General features: G+C 40.5%; 1 protein-coding gene across 1 annotated transcript in view; it reads right to left on the bottom strand.

Annotated features, from left to right (window-relative positions):
- HTR2C (5-hydroxytryptamine receptor 2C) overlaps positions 1-19,011 on the bottom strand; it is a 369,035-nt gene that overhangs the window by 84,398 nt on the left and 265,626 nt on the right. The gene's annotated exons all lie outside the window — the stretch shown is intronic.

Raw genomic sequence — 19,011 nt, 5'->3', positions numbered from 1 at the left:
AATTATACTAACTAGTTTTAAATTTTAGCCTACTTATTTTATCTCATAATCTAAACATTTCAAAGAAAGTGAAATTTGGGAAACATTTTCCATAGTAATGGTGGTGGTGAAGATGATGATGATAATACCTTACGTGTTACATACATTATTTTTATTGAGGTAAAATTCATATAAAATTAATAAATTTGTACAATTCAATAGTATTTAGTACATTTATAATATTATGCAAGCATCACCTCTTTCTAGTTCCAAAACATTTCATTATTCCCAGAGGAAACCACTATCCATTAAGCAGTCACTCCCCATTCCACCCTCCCCCATCCTCTGACAATCTCTAATCTGCTTTTTTGTCTCCATGGATTTAGCTAATTTGAATATTTCATATAAATTAAATAATAAAATAGGTAACCTTTTGTGTCTGGCTTATTTCACTTAGCATACTCTTTTGAGGGTCATTCATTTTGTAGCATATACCAGTACTTCATTCCTTTTTATAGCTAATTGGTGCACAGATTCATGCACCAGTGGGGTCCCTCATCCTGGCCTGCGGGTATCGGGCCAAAACCAGCTCTCTGACATCCCCTGAGGTGTTCCAGATTGTGAGAGGGCAAAGGCCAGGCCAAGGGACCCCACCGGTGCACGATCAGGGCCAGGGAAGGACCACAGAAGGGCTCCAGGGGATGTCCAGCTCATCTTGCCCAGTCCTGATCAGCTGGACACTAGCAGAAAGCTAACCTACTGGTTGGAGTGTCTGCCCCCTGGTGGTCAGTGTGCATCATAGCAACTGGTCGAATGGTCAGACACTTAGCATATTAGGCTTTTATTATATAGGATGCTCTTATTTGAGACAATTTTTGATGGTCTTATAAATGCAATTGTTTTCTTAATTAACTTATTAGTGTATAGAACTATAACTTACTAGAGGCCCAATGCATGAAATTCATGCACTTGGGGGGGGGGGTCTTTTGAAGGTGGGGTCCCTCAGGCAGGCCTGTGCCCTCTCACAGTCCAGGACCCCTCAGGGGATGTCTGACTAAGCCGTCAGTTGGACATCCTTAGCACTGCCGTGGAGGTGGGAGAGGCTCCCGCCACGGCCACTGTGCTTGCCAGCCATGAGCCAGGCTTCTGTCTGAGTGGTGCTCCCCCTGTGGAAGTGCACTGACCACTAGGCGGCAGCTCCTGCATTGAGCGTCTGCCCCTTGGTGGTCATTGCACATCACAGTGACCGGTTATTCCACAGTTTGGTCGATTTGCATATTAGCCTTTTATTATATAGGATTAGTGTATAGAGCTATAACTGATTTTCACATGTTAATCTTGTATTCTGAAACTTTGCTGAATTCATTTATTAGATCTACATTTTGTGCAAGAGTTCTATAGGATTTTCCTTATATTAGATCATATCATCTTTGAACAGTGATAATTTTTTTTTCCAATTTTCCCCACCTTTTACTTTATTGCTTGCTTAATTGCTCTAGATAGAATTTCCAGTACGATATTGAATGAGAGAGAAAAAAAAAAAAAGCAGGCATCCTTTCTTTTCCATTTTTAATTAATTAATTAATTAATTTATTTATTTATTTATTTATTTTTTACTTGTAGATCATTTTTTTTGCAAGGTACCTATTATTTTATATATTTACTTTTAAATTTATCTTTATCATTGAAAGTGTTACAGATTTACCTTTTTTCCCATTGACCCCTTCCACTTAAAACAAATTATTGATTGATTTTAGAGAGACAGAGAGGAAGGGAAAGAGGGGGAGAGAGAGAGAGAGAGACAGAGAGAGAGAGAGAGAGAGAGAGAGAGAGAGAGAGAGAGAGAGAGAAACTTATTGTTTCATCTATTTATGCATTAATTGGTAACTTTCTGTACGTGTTCAGGCCAGGGATTGAACCTGTAACCTTGGTGTATCAGGATGATGCTCCAACCAATTGAGTTACCTGGCCAGAGCCCTCTATTTTTCTTCATCTCAAATGGAAATCTTTCATTCTTTTATGATTGAGTAATATGTTAGCTGTGGGTTTTTCATAAATCCCCTTTATTATGGTGAGAAAGTTTCCTATTATTGGATTATTGAGTACTTTTATCCTGAAAGAGTGATATCGTTTGTTAAATCCTTTTTCTGCATCAAGTGAGATGATTGTGTTTTTTAAAAATCTTTATTCTATTACTGTGATGCATTATGTTGTATTATTTTTGTATGTCAAACCATTCTTGCATTCCTGAGATAAATCACCTTGTCATGGTGTATATTATGATGCTGGATTTAGTTGGTTAGTATTTTGTTTAAGATTTTTGCACCTATATTCATAAGTTATATTGGCTCATACTTGTCTCTTTTTTGTAATGTCATTATCTGGCTTTAGTTTCTAGATAATCCTGGTCTCACAAAATGAATTACAAAGTGTTGCCTTATCTTCTATTTTGTAGAAATTGGAGTAAAAATGGTGTTAATTATTCTTTAAAATGTTTGGTAAAATTTGCTAGTGAAACCCTCAGTTCTGGGCTTTCTTTATTGGAAGGTTTCAATATCTTTATTATCAGTCTCATCAGATTCTCCATTTCTTCTTGAGTCACTTTTCATAGTTTATGTGTTTCTAGGATTTGTTGATTTCATTCATGTTATCTGATTTATTGGAATACAATTATTCACTGTATTCTTTTTATAATTCTTTTAACTTCTCTAGGGTTAGCAATAATGCCCCCTATTTCATCTATAATTTAATGATTTGTGTCTTCTCTTTTTTTTCCTTAGTCACTCTAGTTAAAGGTTTATTAAGTTTGTTGACTTTCCAAATAAACAACTTTTGGTCTTCTTAATTATCTTTTTTTATTTTTTTCTATTCTCCATTTTAATATTTATCATTTCCTTTCTTTTGCTAGTTTGAGTTAAATTTGTTCTTCTTTTCTAGTTTTTGTGAAATCTAAATTTAGGCTACTTTTCTCTGAGCACTGTTTTTGCTACATACCATAAATTTTGGTATTAAGTTTTCATTTTGCACTTCTCAAAGTATTTTTTATTTCATTTGTAATTTCTTAGTTGATCCACTGATTGTTTAATAGTGTGGTGTTTAATTTTCACATACTTATGAATTTATCAGTCTTCTTCTGTTGTCGATTTCTAGTTTAATTCCATCGTGGAGAAGATACTTTAAATAATAATAATATTTTAAATTTTTTATATTTTTTGGAGGCCTGATATATGGTCTATTCCAGAGAATGTTTCATGTGCACTTGAGAAAAATGACTTTTCTGTAGTTGTTGAATGGGGTGTTTTATATTTGTCTGTTAGGATTAGTTGCTTTATAGTATTGTTCAAGTCCTCTATTTCATTATTGATTCTCTGTCCAGTTGTTCTATCCATTATTGAAAATAGGATATTGTCTCCAAGTATTATTATAGATCTTTCTTTTCTCCCTTAGTTTTACTTCCTATAGTTTTTGGTCTCTGTTTTTAGGTGTATATATATTTATAATTAGAGGCCTGATGCACCAAGATTCATGCAAGAATGGGCCTTCCTTCCCCTGGCTGCCAGCAACGCCTTCGCTCCAGCCTGGAGCTGCTTTTCTGCCTTCCCATGCTGCCCAGAGGCCTGGAGTGGATGGGGGCGGAGTGGGATGCAGCAGCTCAGTGCCTATGTATGCAAATTAACCCGCCATCTTTGTTGAGTTAATTTGCATAATCACTCCTGATTGGCTGGTGGGCGTCATGAAGATATGGTCAATTTGAATCTTTCTCTTTTATTAGTGTAGATTGTTATATATTCTTGATGGTTTCAGCCTCTTATTAGTATGTAATGTCTTTCTTTTTTTCTCATAGCAATTTTTTTCTTAAGTTCTATTGTGTTTCAACTATAACCACCCAGCTCGTTCTGGTTACTATTTGCATGGACTATCTTTTCATTCTTTTACTTTCAACATATTCATAATTTTGGATCTAAAATGACTCTCTATTGACAGTACATAGAGGAAGAATTTGAAAAATCCATTCTGACTATGTATTTTTACCCATTCTGCCAATCTCAGCCTTTTAACTGGAAAGTGTAATGCATTCACATTTAAAATCATTACAGTTAAGAAAAGACTTATTCTACCATTTCTTGTTTTCTATATGATACATAATACTTTCCACATAAATTCCTTTGTTACTATCTTCATTTATGATAAATTTATTTTTATAGTGTGCCTTTTAATTTTCTTCTTGTTTACTATTTTGTACATTAATTTGTGTTTTTTTCACCCTTAGGTTAATTTGGGAATGAAAATTATTACCTGAGCATTATAACAACAAAGTTTTAATTAATACTGAAAAGGAAAATGGGGGGGGGGCGGTTTGCAACCTAGTTCAGTATCTGGTTAAAACTGTAGTCTTACTTCCTCACTCTGACTGACTTGGACGGAGCTGTAGAGCATGCCCCCAAGGCCCTGCCAAGACTGACTTCAGTGGAGCTGTGGGAACCCTCAAGGGCCTGCCATAAAAGGAGATATATAGGTCAGAGCTTCCAAGGAGTTCAGTTCAGGCTTTGGATCTAGAATTCCGCTGGACTAGCAGATCTGTGAAATAAAGGTTAAACTTTCCTCCCTCAGAGTGCTGGCTGATCATTCTTCCATGCATTCTGCCATAATGTTTGGTGCATAGGCTGGGAAATATCAGTTGAGCTGGCTCTTAGGCCACTGCTGATGAGAGTGGACTTCAGGGCACTCACTTCGGGCTCTGGGACTCAAGGAAGGCGTGCCACCAGGACTGTGGTGACTCCATGCTCTGGTGGACCCAAAAGAGGCAGGAAGCACCTTTCCGGGACTTCCCAGGAGGGAAGTCAAAATCAGACATCTGAAACTGTAAGTTTTCCCCTGGGGAAACGGGTCCAAGTTCTGGCCTGTCCTATGGGACAAAAGAGGTAGCTGGCCCCTACCTAGGTAATTATTTACCTCAGGATAGCTTGGATCATCTGGAAGAACAGCTTCTGGATGGTATTCATGTCTCTGGGACTTCCCAGGAGGGAAGTCAAAACTCAGACTGGCTAAGGGTCCAAGTATGGTCTGCCTTTGAAAAAGGTAGAAGAAAAGCATTCCTAGACAGTTTTCTACTACCTCTGTTCAGGGACTTGTTCTATATCTCTGCACAATTAAAACTGATTTTGTGAATGCAGGGTACTCTGTGGTGTAAATATGGTGTGTGCCTGTGTAAAAGTGTTTATTTACTGTTGGGGTTTTGTGTTTGTTTGTGTTTGTTTAAAAAAAAAACCCTTCTAAACCTCTCCCATGTTTCCGTGGTGATTCAAAGTTTTTAATGGGGAATGTTATCTGTCTTTATTGTTTAAATATGTCTCCTTGTTGTTTGTTTAAATTGTTTAGGTAGTGAAATTTGTTTGTGTCTCTTAAAAAATATGAATGTATTGCTAATCTGAGGAATGCTAATTATTTACATGTCACCTAAAAATTAAAGCTAAGAGTTCTAACTAACTGAAAAGAAAGTATGGCTTTGGTGTAATGGAGGAAGGTAAAGAAAAATGTTGAAAGGAAGTTGAATAAATGACAGGTCAGTAAGCCAGGACAAGTAGAATAGGGAAACTAAGATGGTTTAATAGCAATTTGGAGCTATCTTGTAAATCCTGTCTTCCTTAAATCAAGGACATTGGAGCACATTGGAGCCATCTTGTAAATCCTGTCTTCAATCCTGTCTTCCCTAAACCAAGGACACTTGGGAGTAAATGATTTGCATTTTGTCTACTGAAACAGAGGTTAAATAGCTTATATCAATGTACTCAGGCAGACTGATAGCAGAGATTTGATTAGTGTCATTTGCTGTCCATATCCAAGGACAAATGAAGTTAGAAAATCAGCCTTATTTTGATTAGTTCTTTTATTTAGCTACTAGAGGCCTGGTGCATGAAATTTGTACATGGGGGGAGGGTCCCCTCAGCCCAGCCTGCACCCTCTCCAATCTGGTACCTCTTGGGGGAAGTCGACTGCCGGTTTAGGCCTGATCCTGGAGATTGGGCCTAAACCGGCAATCAGACATCCCTCTCACAATTTGGGACCACTGGCTCCAAACTGCTCACCTGCCTGCCTGCCTGATTGCCTCTAACTCCCCCCCCCCCTGCTGGCCTGGTTGCCCCCAACTGCCCCCCCCCTGCTGGCCTGGTCACCCCTAACTGCTTCCCCCGCCAGCCTGGTTGCCTCTTACTGCTCTCCCTGCCTGTGTGGTCATCCCCAACTGCCCCCCCCCCTGCCAGCCTGGTTGCCCCTTACTGCCCCCCTCTGCTGGTCTGGTCACGATGCAGCCTGCTGCTCAGTTGTTTGGTTGCCCTTTACTAACCACCCTGCCGGCCTGATCGCCCCATGCAGCCTGTTCGGTTGTTCATTTGGCTGTGATGGTCACTTAGGCTTTTATATATATAGACTTTTTTAAAGGAGGCAACCCGGCCCCTCCCTGCAACATGGGTAAAAGCTCCTCCTGAAACTCTACTATCTTAGAATGTATGTTAAAAGAATTTTAAAAAGGGGTTTGTTGGGGACTATGGGGTAAAACTAGTCCCCTGGGAGTTAAAAAAGGATGTGTGAAATAGACTGGCCATCTTTTGGAGTAGGATGGTCACCAGAGGACACATTGGATGTCCCCACAATTGGGAATGTTCACAGAATTATAACATGAGACCAGTGGCTAGAAATAGCAGAGCTTAAGCCACTTTGGATCCAGTTTTGTGTATTTAAGGAAAAAGGGCAGGTCCCTCAGAAGGAGAATAAGCCTCCTATTCTGCAGGAGCCCCCTGAGGAAGCCCTGCAAGTTCTACCACCTCCATACATGCCTCAAGCGGTGCCCAGTGCCCCTTTGCCTAGCCAGGGAAGTTTAAATACACCACCTCCTTCCATCTCCCCCCAACCGGACTCTCCAGAGCTAGTTGGATGACGTTTGTGCTCAGCTGATTGGGGACCCAAACCACTCCCAGCTTTCTAGATGCCTCTCCAAGAAATGGGGAGTCTTCATATAATTGGAGAAAACAGGAACCCACAAGAGAGGGGCTCAGTCTTTTGCTACCAGCCTTTCACCATGACCAATCTCTTAAATTGGAAGCATCACACTCCCGCTTATTCCAAAAAACCTCAAGCCATGGTTGACCTTCTGGAGTCAATTTTTCAGACCCAGAAGCCCACTTGGGTTGACTGCAAGCAACTCCTTCTCATGCTTTTTAACACTGAAGAGCACATGAGAATAATAACAGAAGCTCAGAAATGGCTCCAGATCCAGGCCCTGACAGGGTCAGATAGGCCAGGGAGGCTCTCCCAGATGTGGAACCCAGGTGGGACCTGAATTTGGAGGATGGGAGGACCAGATTAGAGAGATATTGGCTGGCCTTCCTCCAGGGGCTCTGGGCTGGGTCCAAGAAGCCCACTAATATGGCCAAGACCTCTGCGGTTTTCCAGAGGCCTGAGGAAAGTCCAGCAACCTTTTATGAGAGACTCTGTGAAGCATATTGAGTTTACACTCCTTTTGACCCAGAGACCTCGTAGAATTAAACTATGGTCAATGCAGCCTTCATTAGTCAGGCTCAGCCAGACATAAGGAGAAAGCTACAGAAACTGGAAGGGTTTGCAGGAAAGAATGTTACTGAACTGCTAGAGATAGCTAACAAGGTTTTCATTAATCAGGACAATGTGGCTAAAAAGGAGGCTGAGGAGAAACTAAAAAGGAAAGTGACTCTGATTGCTGTGGCTGTTATAGAAGCTAGCTCCCAGAAAAGGAAAGGGAGACAGCAAGGAGCCAAGTCAGAAAAAAAAAAAAGATGGATCTAGGACGCTGGAAGAATGAATGTCTGAGTCACCAGAAGAATCAGGCAAGGCCATCCAAACAACCCAGCCGCTATCGGCCAGAGCCACCTGAGGCAGACCACATCAGACTGGCAGCAGTTGATTCCAACTAGGACAGACTGGGCTCTTTCTAACTGGGCCTCCATGAGCCCAGGGTCGAAATGAAAACCGGGACCAGTCTGTGAACTTTATGGTTGATACAGGAGCAGAGCACTGGGTAGTTACTCAGAAAGTAGCTCCCCTTTCAGGATGGGAAATCACCATTATCAGAGCTACTGGGGACCACCACAGACCATTCGGCCACCCCTGCAAATGTCAGTTAGGCAGCCACCAGGTGGTTCATGAATTCTTGTACTTGCCAGATTGCCCTGTACCTCTAATGGGCAGAGACCTTTTAGCCAAAATGGGAGCAGAAATCACCTTTGCCCCGGATGGCTCAGCACAACTGTGTTTAGGTGAGGAGACCTCTCCAATGATCCTGTCTTTAGCAGTGCCTAGGGAGGAATAATGGAGACTTTATACCTCCCAGTCAAAGGACTCACCATTAGAGCCTGAACTATAGAAGGAATTCCCACTGGTCTGGGCAGAAGAAAGTCCCCTGGGCCTGCCTAAGAACCACACCCTAGTGCTAATTGACTTGAAGCCTCGGGCACAGCCTGTAAAACTTATCCAGGGCCACCTAGAACTACTACTTCAATAGGGAGTTCTTAAGTGGTGTCAGTCTCCATGGAACACCCCCCTCTTACCTGTCAAGAAGCCTGGGACCAATGATTATCACCTAGTACAAGACCTGTGGGCTGTTAATGAGGCCATTATAACCCTGCAGTTGGTGGTGACAAATCCATACACCCTCTTGGGCCTCATTTCATCAGAAGTGGAATGGTTTACCTGTTTAGATCTAAAAGATGCCTTTTTCTGCCTTCAGCTGGCACCCTGCAGTCAGCCCCTGTTTGCCTTCGAGCGGGAAAACCCAACCACAGGGACTAAGAAACAGTTCACCTGGACAAGACTGCCACAAGGGTTCAAGAACTCCCCAACTTTTTTTAGTGGAGTGTTAGCAGATTTGTCAAAATTTCCAGGGCCGGATGTGGGGTGCATTCTACTCCAATATGTAGATGACCTCCTACTGGCTGGCTCCATATGAACTCAGAGTTGGGAAGGAACACGAACCCTTCTAAGACTCTTAACTGAAACAGGTTACCAGATGTCCAAAAGGAAGGCTCAAATCTGTCAGAGGGAAGTGAAATACTTAGGTTTCTGAATTACCCAGGGGAAACTAAGACTAGGGACTGAAAGAAAACAGGCAGTATGTACCATACCAGTCCCCACCACCTGGCGACAGATTCAGGAATTCCTAGGGGCAGCAGGGTTCTGTCAAATTTGGATCCCAGGATTCTCAGATCTAACTAAGCCCCTCTATAAAGCCTTAAAAGGAGAGGAAAAGGCACCCATTAACTGGGGTCCTGAACAGGAAAAAGCCTTCACAACCATAAAGACAAAGCTCACCAAGGTGCAGGCCCTAGGGCTCCCAGATGTGACACAGGACTTTAACCTTTTCATTCATGAGAACAATGGGGTAGCCCTAGGAGTTCTGACTCAGGAGTTGGGACCCTGGCAGAAGCCAGTAGCCTATCTCTCCAAACAGATTGACCCGGTTGCCTCCAGGTGGCCCCCATGACTCAGGACCATTGCAGCAGACGAGCTCACTCTGAGACAGAACTTAAATGTTAAAGTTCCTCATGCTGTTGTCACCCTAATGGAAGCTAAGGGACAACATTGGCTGACTCATGCTCAGATGACTCAATACCAAGGGCTCCTATGTGAAAATCCATGAATAAGATTAGAGGTAATAAGAACTCTTAATCCTGCCACTTTCCTACCCATTGCAGAGGGAACCCCTGAGCATGATTGTCTAGAAATCCTAGAGGAGGTTACTCCAGCCGGCCAGATCTAACAGACAAGCCCCTACAGACTCCGGACTTAGTATTGTTCATGAATGGCAGTAGCTTCTTAGATGAAGGAAAAAGACAAGCCGGGTATGCAGTGGTATCAAACTTTGAGATAATAGAGGCACAGGCCCTGCCTGAAGGATGGTCAGCACAGAGGGCAGAACTTTGGGCCCTTGCCAGAGCCTTAGAACTCAGTAAGGATAAGTGCGCCAACATCTACACCAACTCGCACTATGCCTTCACTACCCTGCATATCCATGGGGCCATATACAAGGAAAGGGGGTTCCTGATGGCCAGAGGAAAAGGAATCAAAAATCAGAATGAGATTTTAAAGCTACTAGAAGCAGTCTGGGAGCCCAAGGAAATAACAGTCATCCATTGTAGAGGACACCAAAAAGGAAAAGACTCAGTGTCAGAAGGTAACAATCACACAGATACAGTGGCAAGGCTAGCTGCTAAGGAGCATGCAGTGGCATCGCAGGTCATGCTGGTTCCTGAATTACCTGAACCTCTGAAATACACCCCTCAAGAAGAAGAGGGTAAAAGGACGAAGGAAGGTTGGTGGATATTTCCAGATAATAAGGTCTATATTCCAGAACAGTTAGCTAATAGAGTAGTCCTCCAGCAGCATGAACTTACCCATTTAGGGAAGATGGCTATAGAAGCTTTGTTAAGCAGATACTATCTAATTGCCCATCTCCCCTCCTTATGTGCCTCAGCCTCTCAGTGATGCCTCCTCTGTGCACAGAACAATGCAAGGCAGAGTCCTGTAGGACCGATAGGAATTCAGCGTTGTGGGCAGGCTCCCTTTGAATATCTAGAGATAGACTTTACAGAAATAGGGCCTAGTAGAGGAAATAAATATCTTTCAGTTTTTGTCTGCACCTTTTCAGGCTGGGTTGAGGCATATCCTACCCTCATGGAGAAGGCGAGATGAGTCACTAAGGTGTTACTGAAGGACATAATTCTGTGGTATGGAATGCCATTAACCATAGGGTCAGATAATGAATGGCCCAGACTTTATAGCTGAGGTAGTACAGCAGGTATCTAAAGCCTTAGGAATTAAGTGGAACTTACATAGAGCCTGCAGGCCCCAGAGTTCAGGGAAAGTAGAACACATGAACCAGACTCTCAAGCAGGCTATGGCTAAGCTATGCCAGGAGACAAACTTACCCTGGACAGATATCTTACCACTTGTGCTCCTGCGGGTGCACTGTGCCCCGAGAGCCAGGGTAGGGTTCTCTCCATTTGAAATTCTATATGGTAGACCCCCTCCCTTAATTCGTCCAAAGGGAGATTTGGGGGAAATAGGAACTTAGAATCAGGTACAAGGACTTGAGAAAAGTATCCTTGAAGTCCACAGATGGGTTACTGATCGATTGCCCATCTCTCTAGAAACACCTGTGCACCCTCACAAGCCTGGGGATGAGGTTTTGGTAAAAGATTGGAAAATTGAACCCCTTAAGCCAACTTGGAAGGGACCTTATCCAGTTGTACTAACCACCCCCTCAGCTCTCAAAGTTGTAGGACTGAACACCTGGATCCACCACTCCTGGATAAAAGCAGCCGACCATCTGGACAATCAGCATACAGAGTGGAAGGTGACATCTGACCTGAACCACCCGCTGCGGATCATCTTCAAGAAGACGGTGGATCCGGCTGACCGACCTGAATCTCCTTATGCCCTCCTATCTGGATAATTATTGTTTTTTTTTTTTTTTTCTAACAGTTTTATTCTGTTTTCATACAAGTATCACTGGAACCTCAGACTGGTACTGGGAGGAGAACTTCTCTGTCCTTGCTACTCCGATGACCCCCTTGGGGAAGATGGGGAAGACTCAGGATACTGAACCCCCTCTTTCATCATCCCCCCTTCAGCAGTAAGTAGCTAGAGCGGTCGTTGACCTTATCCCCAATTCCTGAGTCTTTTGTAATCTCCAAGGCTAAGAATAGCTTGTGGAACAAGAGGGGGGAATGAAAAGAAAAATAGGGGGGCTTGCAACCTAGTTCAGTATCTGGTTAAAACTGTATTCTTACTTCCCCACTCTGACTGACTTGGGCAGAGCTGCGGAGCATGCCCCCAAGGCCCTACCAAGACTGACTTGGGCGGAGCTTCAGGACCCTCAGGGGTATGCCACAGGAGGAGATATATAGGTCAGAGCCTCCCTATGAGTTCAGTTCAGGCCTGGATCCGGAATTGCCCTGGACTAGCAGATCTGTGAAATAAAGGTTAAATTTTCCTCCCTCGAGTGCTGGCTGATCATTCTCCCGTGCATTCTGCCACAACAATATCAAGTTAGTTTCAATAGTATATCTTTCTCTCTATTTATTATTGTCACAAATTACATCTTTAAACATTGTGTGCTCATTAACATAGACATATATATTATTTTATGTATTTGCTTTTTATATAATACTAGAGGCCCAGTGCATGAATTCATGCACAGGTGGGGTCCCTCAGCCTGGCAGGCGATCAGGGCTCATCTGGGGGGCCAGCCAGCTGGAGCCAGGGACCTCAGGAGGTTGGCCCCAGCAGCAAGCTAGCCAATGGCCAATTCCATGAGGAATTGGGCTTCCTCCTCCCTTCTGCCTGGGTCCGGGATGCAGGTGAACCAGACTCGGGGCTGTCAGGGCCCCAGCAGCAAGGTCTGGTCAGTGTGCATCATAGCTACTGGCCGGTCATCTGGTCGTTCCGGTCATTCCAGTCATTCAGTTGTAATGGTCGCTTAGGCTTTTATATATATATATATATATATATATATATAGATATTAAAGCAGAAGAAGAGTAATAAACCAACAGTATAAATATACTGGATTTTATATTTACTCAAGTAGCTACATTTTTGTTTATTTCTTCATATGCCTTTGAGTTAGTGTCTAATATCCTTTCACTTCCTTCTGATGGACTCCCTTTAGCATTTCTTGTAGGACAGGTATACTAGTGATGAAATTCCTCAGTTATTGTTTTGTTTACCAAGGAATTCTTTTTTAAAATTAAAATATATTTGATATATATTATGTAAATTTAAGTTGTACAACTTGTTAATTTGATATATTTATATATGCTTATGATTGCCATTGTAGTGATAATGAACACCTCTATCACATTATGTAAATATACTTTCTGTTTTGTACTTAGAATAATTAAGTTTTAATTTATTAATAAGTTTGATGATTATAATACAATATTACTGTCTATATTAAGTATACTGTCCATTAAATCTCAATTTTCCTTTTTTTTTTTTTGCTTTGTTAAGCACTTTAAATATATCATCCTACTGCCTTCTGGCCTGAGTGGTTTCTTCTTTTTTTAATATTTTATTGATTTTTTACAGAGAATAAGGGAGAGGGATAGAGAGTTAGAAACATCAATGAGAGAGAAACATCGATCAGCTGCCTCCTGCACACCCCCTACTGGGGATGTGCCCACAACCAAGGTACACGCCCTTGACCGGAATCGAACCTGGGACCCCTCAGTCCGCAGGCTGACGCTCTATCCACTGAGCCAAACCAGTTAGGGCCTGAGTGGTTTCTAAATAGAAAATTCATTATTAATCTTGTTAAAGAGCCCTTGTAATTTTAATTATAATGTGTCTTGGTGTGGATCTCTTGAAGTAATTTGTGCTTAGAGTTCTCTGAGCTTCTTAGATGTGTAGATTCATATGGCCATTATTTCTTTAAATATTCTTCCTTCCCTTTTCTTTTTCTCCTCTCCTTTGGACACTCCCATTATGTTTATGTCAGTAAACTTGATAGTGTCTCATGTGTCTCTCAGGTGCTGTTGATTTTTCTTCATTCTTTTTCTCTTTCTGTTCCTCAGATGGAATAATCTCAACTGACTTATCTTTAAGTTCTCTTATTCTTATTTCTGTCTGCTCAATTCTGTTGCTGAAGCAATCTAGTGAACTTTTCAGTTTAATTATTGTACTTTTCAGCCCTCAAATTTCTATTTAATTACTTTTTATAATTTCTGGCCCTTTATTGGTTTTCTTAATTTGTTGAGACATTGTTCTCTGGTTTTCTTTAGTTCTTTGTCCATGCGGCAATTCTGGAAATCAGATTTATCCCTCTTTGTGGGTTAATTTTGTTTGTTTTAGTGACTTTTCTAAACTACTTTTATGAAGTCTTGTGTGGCCACTGAAATCAGTGTTCTATCAGCTTAATGGTTATATTGACAGAGTTTTCTTAAACACCTACAGGCAAAGCAATAAAAATACACTCTAAGTTTTAGCAGATTGATTCTATAAGGGAGCCCTCTTTCAATGACAATGACAATGAGGTTGTTTATAAATTTGTGTTATCCTTGAATTTAGGCTTGCACAGAGGCTCAAAAGCTAAAGGTAAGCTAAAACACATGTGAAAGAATAATGCCTTTTCAGGTTTTCTATAGGTATGCATCAAGCATGTATGTGGCCTTCTTCATTCCTTGGTATATATTAATGCCTTAAAAATAAAGTCTTGTTTCTCAAAATATCTCATTTGCCAACCTTTTTCTTCCCAGGTCACTTAGCCTGTCCTTTGCTTGTCTAATCTATTATTTCTTGTCTCAGTCTGATACAGATAATTCTATACCTTTAAATTTTTCTGGCAAACCCCACCCAAAACATTACTGAATATCTAGGAACATTCTAAACAGGCAAAACCAAAGCAAGTTCTTATGCCTGTACATTAGGGATCCACCAGAGAAGTCTAAAAACACAAGCACAATTCTTTAATATTAATTATTCTGTCGGGCACTAATAACCTGACTTGGAGTGTAGACTGTCATCCTACAATCAGCTACTGATCTGGAGGTTGGGGTATGTATGGTAGCCAGGCAACTGGAAATTCCACAGTGTTCTCTTACTACAAATAAGCTGCTTATTTCTTCACCAAGCCTTACCTTGTTTGTATTAATTTTTGTCTAGACTTCATAGTTTTATAACAATTATGACCATTTTGCCAAGTCATCTGTTGCTCTTGTGGAAGGACAGAACACAGATGTTTCCTCTCATATAAAGTATTAATTCCTTAATTTACCTTATGTTATTCATTTGTTCACTATGTGCTAGACATTATTTTAGTTGCTAGAAATAAAGATTCGTAAGTAGCAAAAAGTCTTGTTCATACTTTTCCGCTTGCATTTTGGTGGTAATCTTTGGTGTGGCATTTCTGAATCTGAGTTAGTGTCAAGATCAACAGAATACTATAAATAAGTTGTTTTTAGTATTGGTGTTCTTAATGAAAATGTTCAGATAGAAGTGGTGTTTCATAGTGCTAAACTTTTCACACTAGAGAATCCTTCCAGGTCTAAAGTTTCTGTAATGCCATTAGCATCCAGGATTTAGCAACCAAATCAGGCAAAAAAGTCAAGTCTTTTTATCCATTCTTTACTGAATTGTTTCATAATGCGTTTTATTCTAATCTGTTGGAGTTGTTAGTGAGAACTATCTTAGATACTGGGCTCTGCTCCTATGCAATCTTAGTAGGCATTATTACTTTACCAAATAACCAATGCAGAACATTATTTTCTTTGAAATGTAAGAGAAAGGCAGTAGATATCAAGATGTGGGAACATTTGGGATGGCCAGCATCCTTCCTTTTAGATATTTTTGGTTTCTTCAGCAAAGACATATACAAAGATATAGGAAGATTAACTGGTATATCATGATCTAAAGGACTTTCTTGATAATGAGGCAGCACTGATCAAACCACCCTACTTTAAAGCTGAGCATTATTTCGAATTAGTAAGAGATCTTGTAAGACTGATTATTTTTTCATTTTAAGGTCCCATCCCTTCATTAATACTGCTGTTTTGTTTGCATAAATCCCAAACTTTTATTGGGATATAATGTTTTCATAGTTGTCTACCCTAGAGGCAAATTTTATTTTTCATTTTTATAGCTGGTACTGCTTTAGTCTACATGAGTTATTCATGCATGTTTGAATGATGGGCTGTTCTTAGATAAATAATTAGAATTCATATTTATACTGCTTGTTAGAAAACTGTGGTACTTATACACAATGCAATACTGTGCTGCTGTACAAAGGAAGGTACTTCTACCATTTGCAACAGCATGGATGGAACTGGAGAGAATTATGCTAAGTGAAATAAGTCAGTCAGAGAAAGATAAATATCACATGATCTCACTCATTTGCAGATTATAATGAGCAACATAAACGGATGAACAAAAACAGATATAGAGACAGAGAAGCATCGATCAGATGCTCAAACCTCAGAGGGAAGGTAGGGGAGGGTGGGGGTAAGGGGGAGAGATCAACCAAAAGACTTGTATGCATGCATATAAGCATAACTAATGGACAGAGATAGCAGGGGGGTGAGGGCATGTATGGAAGTGGGGTGGGGGGCCAATGGGAGGATATGGACACATATGTAATACCCTTAATCAATAAAAAAATTGAAAATATATAATTTTGTTTTCATAGCTTATTGTGGATTTTATTTATTTATTTATTTATTTATTTATTTATCTTTATTGTTGAAAGTATTACATAGGTCCTCCTTTCCCCCCCATTTATTGATTTCAGTGAGGAAGGGAGAGGGAGAGATAGAAACACTAACGATGAGAGAGAATAATTGACCGGTTGCCTCCTGCACACCCTCTACTGGGGATTGAACCTGGAACCCGGATATATGCCCTGACTGGGAATCGATCGGTGACCTCATGGTTCATAGGTCAACGCTAAACCATTGAGCAACACTGGCTGGAATATACTCTTTGTTATTTACTGAGCTTCATGGATCTATAAACTTATGGCTTTCACCAAATTTGTAGAATTTTTAGTCCTTTTTTCCCCCCAAATAGTTTTTGTCCCCATTCTTCCTCTTTTCCCCATATAACTCTCCAGTTAGATTTATGGTAGAATGTTGAATATTGTTTTACATATTCCTCAGAGTGAATTTTTTCTTTCTTAGTATATTTTTATCCCTAATCTTGATTTTGTATGATTTTTATTTATCTATCCTCAACTGTATTGGCTATTTTCTTTATCTTCATTATACTGTTTAGCTTATCCAGGGAATTTTTAAAATTTCTGATATTGTTTTTCATGTTTAAAATTTCCATTTGATTTTTGTTTTGTTAATCCTCACCTGAGGATGGTTTTTTCATGGATTTTTTTAAAGAAAGAGTGTAGAGGAGGGAGAGGGAGAGAGAGAAGAAAAATCAGTGTGAGAGAGACACATCAATTGGTTGCCTCCTGCACACACCCAAACTGGGGCCAGGGAATGAATATACAACCCAGGTATGTGCCCATGACTGGGAATCGAACCTACAACCCTTTGGTTTGCAGGCCAATGGTCTACCACTGAACTACACTGACCAGGGATCCATTTGATTATTATTTTTTTTAATTTTCTTCTGAGGTTTATCATTTTCAATCTTTATGAGCATATTTTTCTTTCTGTCATTGAACATAAATATAATAGTAGCAATAAAATCTTTGTGAATTTCAACATTTGAGTGTTCTCAGGATAGGTCTCTATTGACATGTTAGTGTATGTGTGTGTGCATGCACATGTATATGAATTACATTTTCCTCTTTCTTTTTATAGTAAGAAATTTTAGATTGTAACCTAAACATTGTGAAGATTATATTGTTAAAATGTACTTTGTTATATTTCTCTGAATAGTGTTGGAGTTTTTGTTCTTCTGGCCATTAGCTTGGTTGGACTCAAACTTTAATCTCTGTCTCTTAGACTACACCTCAAAAGTCAGTTCAGCACATTTATCCCTTCTTAGGTTGCTTGAAGTATGCCCAAGATATGCATAGTTCAGAGGTCAGCTAGAGATTTAGGCAGAGTTTATGGTTTCCCAGAGAAGAATTTGTGGTTTTCTCTATCTCTATCCTTTCCTAGATGTTCCTTTGCTTTCCAGTTTTGAGATTACCTCAAACTCTGTCCTCACTTTCTTTGAGCTACAAAAACTGCACATTTCTTTCTTTCTTTCTTTCTTTCTTTCTTTCTTTCTTTCTTTCTTTCTTTCTTTCTTTCTTCTTCTTTCTCTCTTTCTTTCTTTCTCCTTCCTTCCTTCCTTCCTTCCTTCCTTCCTTCCTTCCTTCCTTCCTTCCTTCCTTCCTTCCTTCCTTCCTTCCTTCTTTCCTTCTTTCTCTTTCTTTCTCTTTCTCTTTCTCTTTCTCTTTCTCTTTCTCTTTCTCTTTCTCTTTCTCTTTCTCTTTCTCTCTTCTTCTTCTTCTTCTTCTTCTTCTTCTTCTTCTTCTTCTTCTTCTTCTTCTTCTTCTTCTTCTTCTTCTTCTTCTCTCTCTCTCTCTCTCTCTCTCTCTCTCTCTCTCTCTCTCTCTCTCTCTCTCTCTCTCCCTTCCTTTGGAGTTTTAGCCACCTGACATGGTACAGACTGCAACTTACTCTTAGGCTCTATGTCTTGAAAGTTGGGAACTCAACCAGTGTCTTTCCCTTCTTCCAAGTCTTGAAACCTTTAAGAATCTCTCTGTTTTGTTTGTTTGTTTTTCTCCTTTACCTTCACATAGCTGATTTTGTATTTTGTTTAGAGTTGACAGTTTCTATCTGCTAGAAGGTTGGTTCAATAGAAGCTTATTTGGCCATATCAAAAGTGGAACTACCAACCATTAGAATGTAAACAGTGAAATAAAGAAAGAACATATATTATTAGATATTCTTCTAAACTAAAATGATTATGAATGCTCATTTATATCCATCATTTTCTTACAATCTCCTCAGATTATATCCACCATGGAAATTGATTGTGTTGAAAGTTTTGATATTTTTGACTTGTTGCACTTACAGAAATTGCTTTCCCAATTGTGTTTTCAATGTGCATGTACCACCTAATTGCCATTATGTGAAAAAATTTTTTTGCCATAACCACTATAATATAAAATCCATTAGGTCAGTTGTTGTTGCCTGATATGTATATTAGAGGACTAGTGCAAGAAATTCATGCATGGGTAGGATCCCTAGTGGCTGTTGGCTGCCGGCTGCCAGCTGGGGCCTCCCTTCCCCGGCTGCTGGTGGTCAGCGCACGTCATAGTGAGTGATTGAACTCCCGGAGGGGATATCTATACTAATAAAAGTCTTGGGAGTGATCAGCCCAGCAGGGGAGAGCAGTTGGGGGCAATCAGGCCAATAGGGGAGCAGTTAGGCCTCAATCAGGCTGGCAGGGAAGCGGCTAGGGGATGATCAGGCTGGCAGGCAGAAGCGGTTAGGTGCAATCAGGCAGGCAGGCAGGCGAGCGGTTAGGAGCCAGCAGTCTCAGATTGTGAGAGGAATATC

The sequence above is a fragment of the Plecotus auritus genome (genome assembly GCF_963455305.1).
Source record: "Plecotus auritus genome assembly, chromosome: X".
Lineage (NCBI taxonomy): Eukaryota > Metazoa > Chordata > Mammalia > Chiroptera > Vespertilionidae > Plecotus > Plecotus auritus.
The sequence above is the reverse complement of the archived record's forward strand: the minus strand, read 5'-3'. Positions and strand labels throughout refer to the sequence as shown.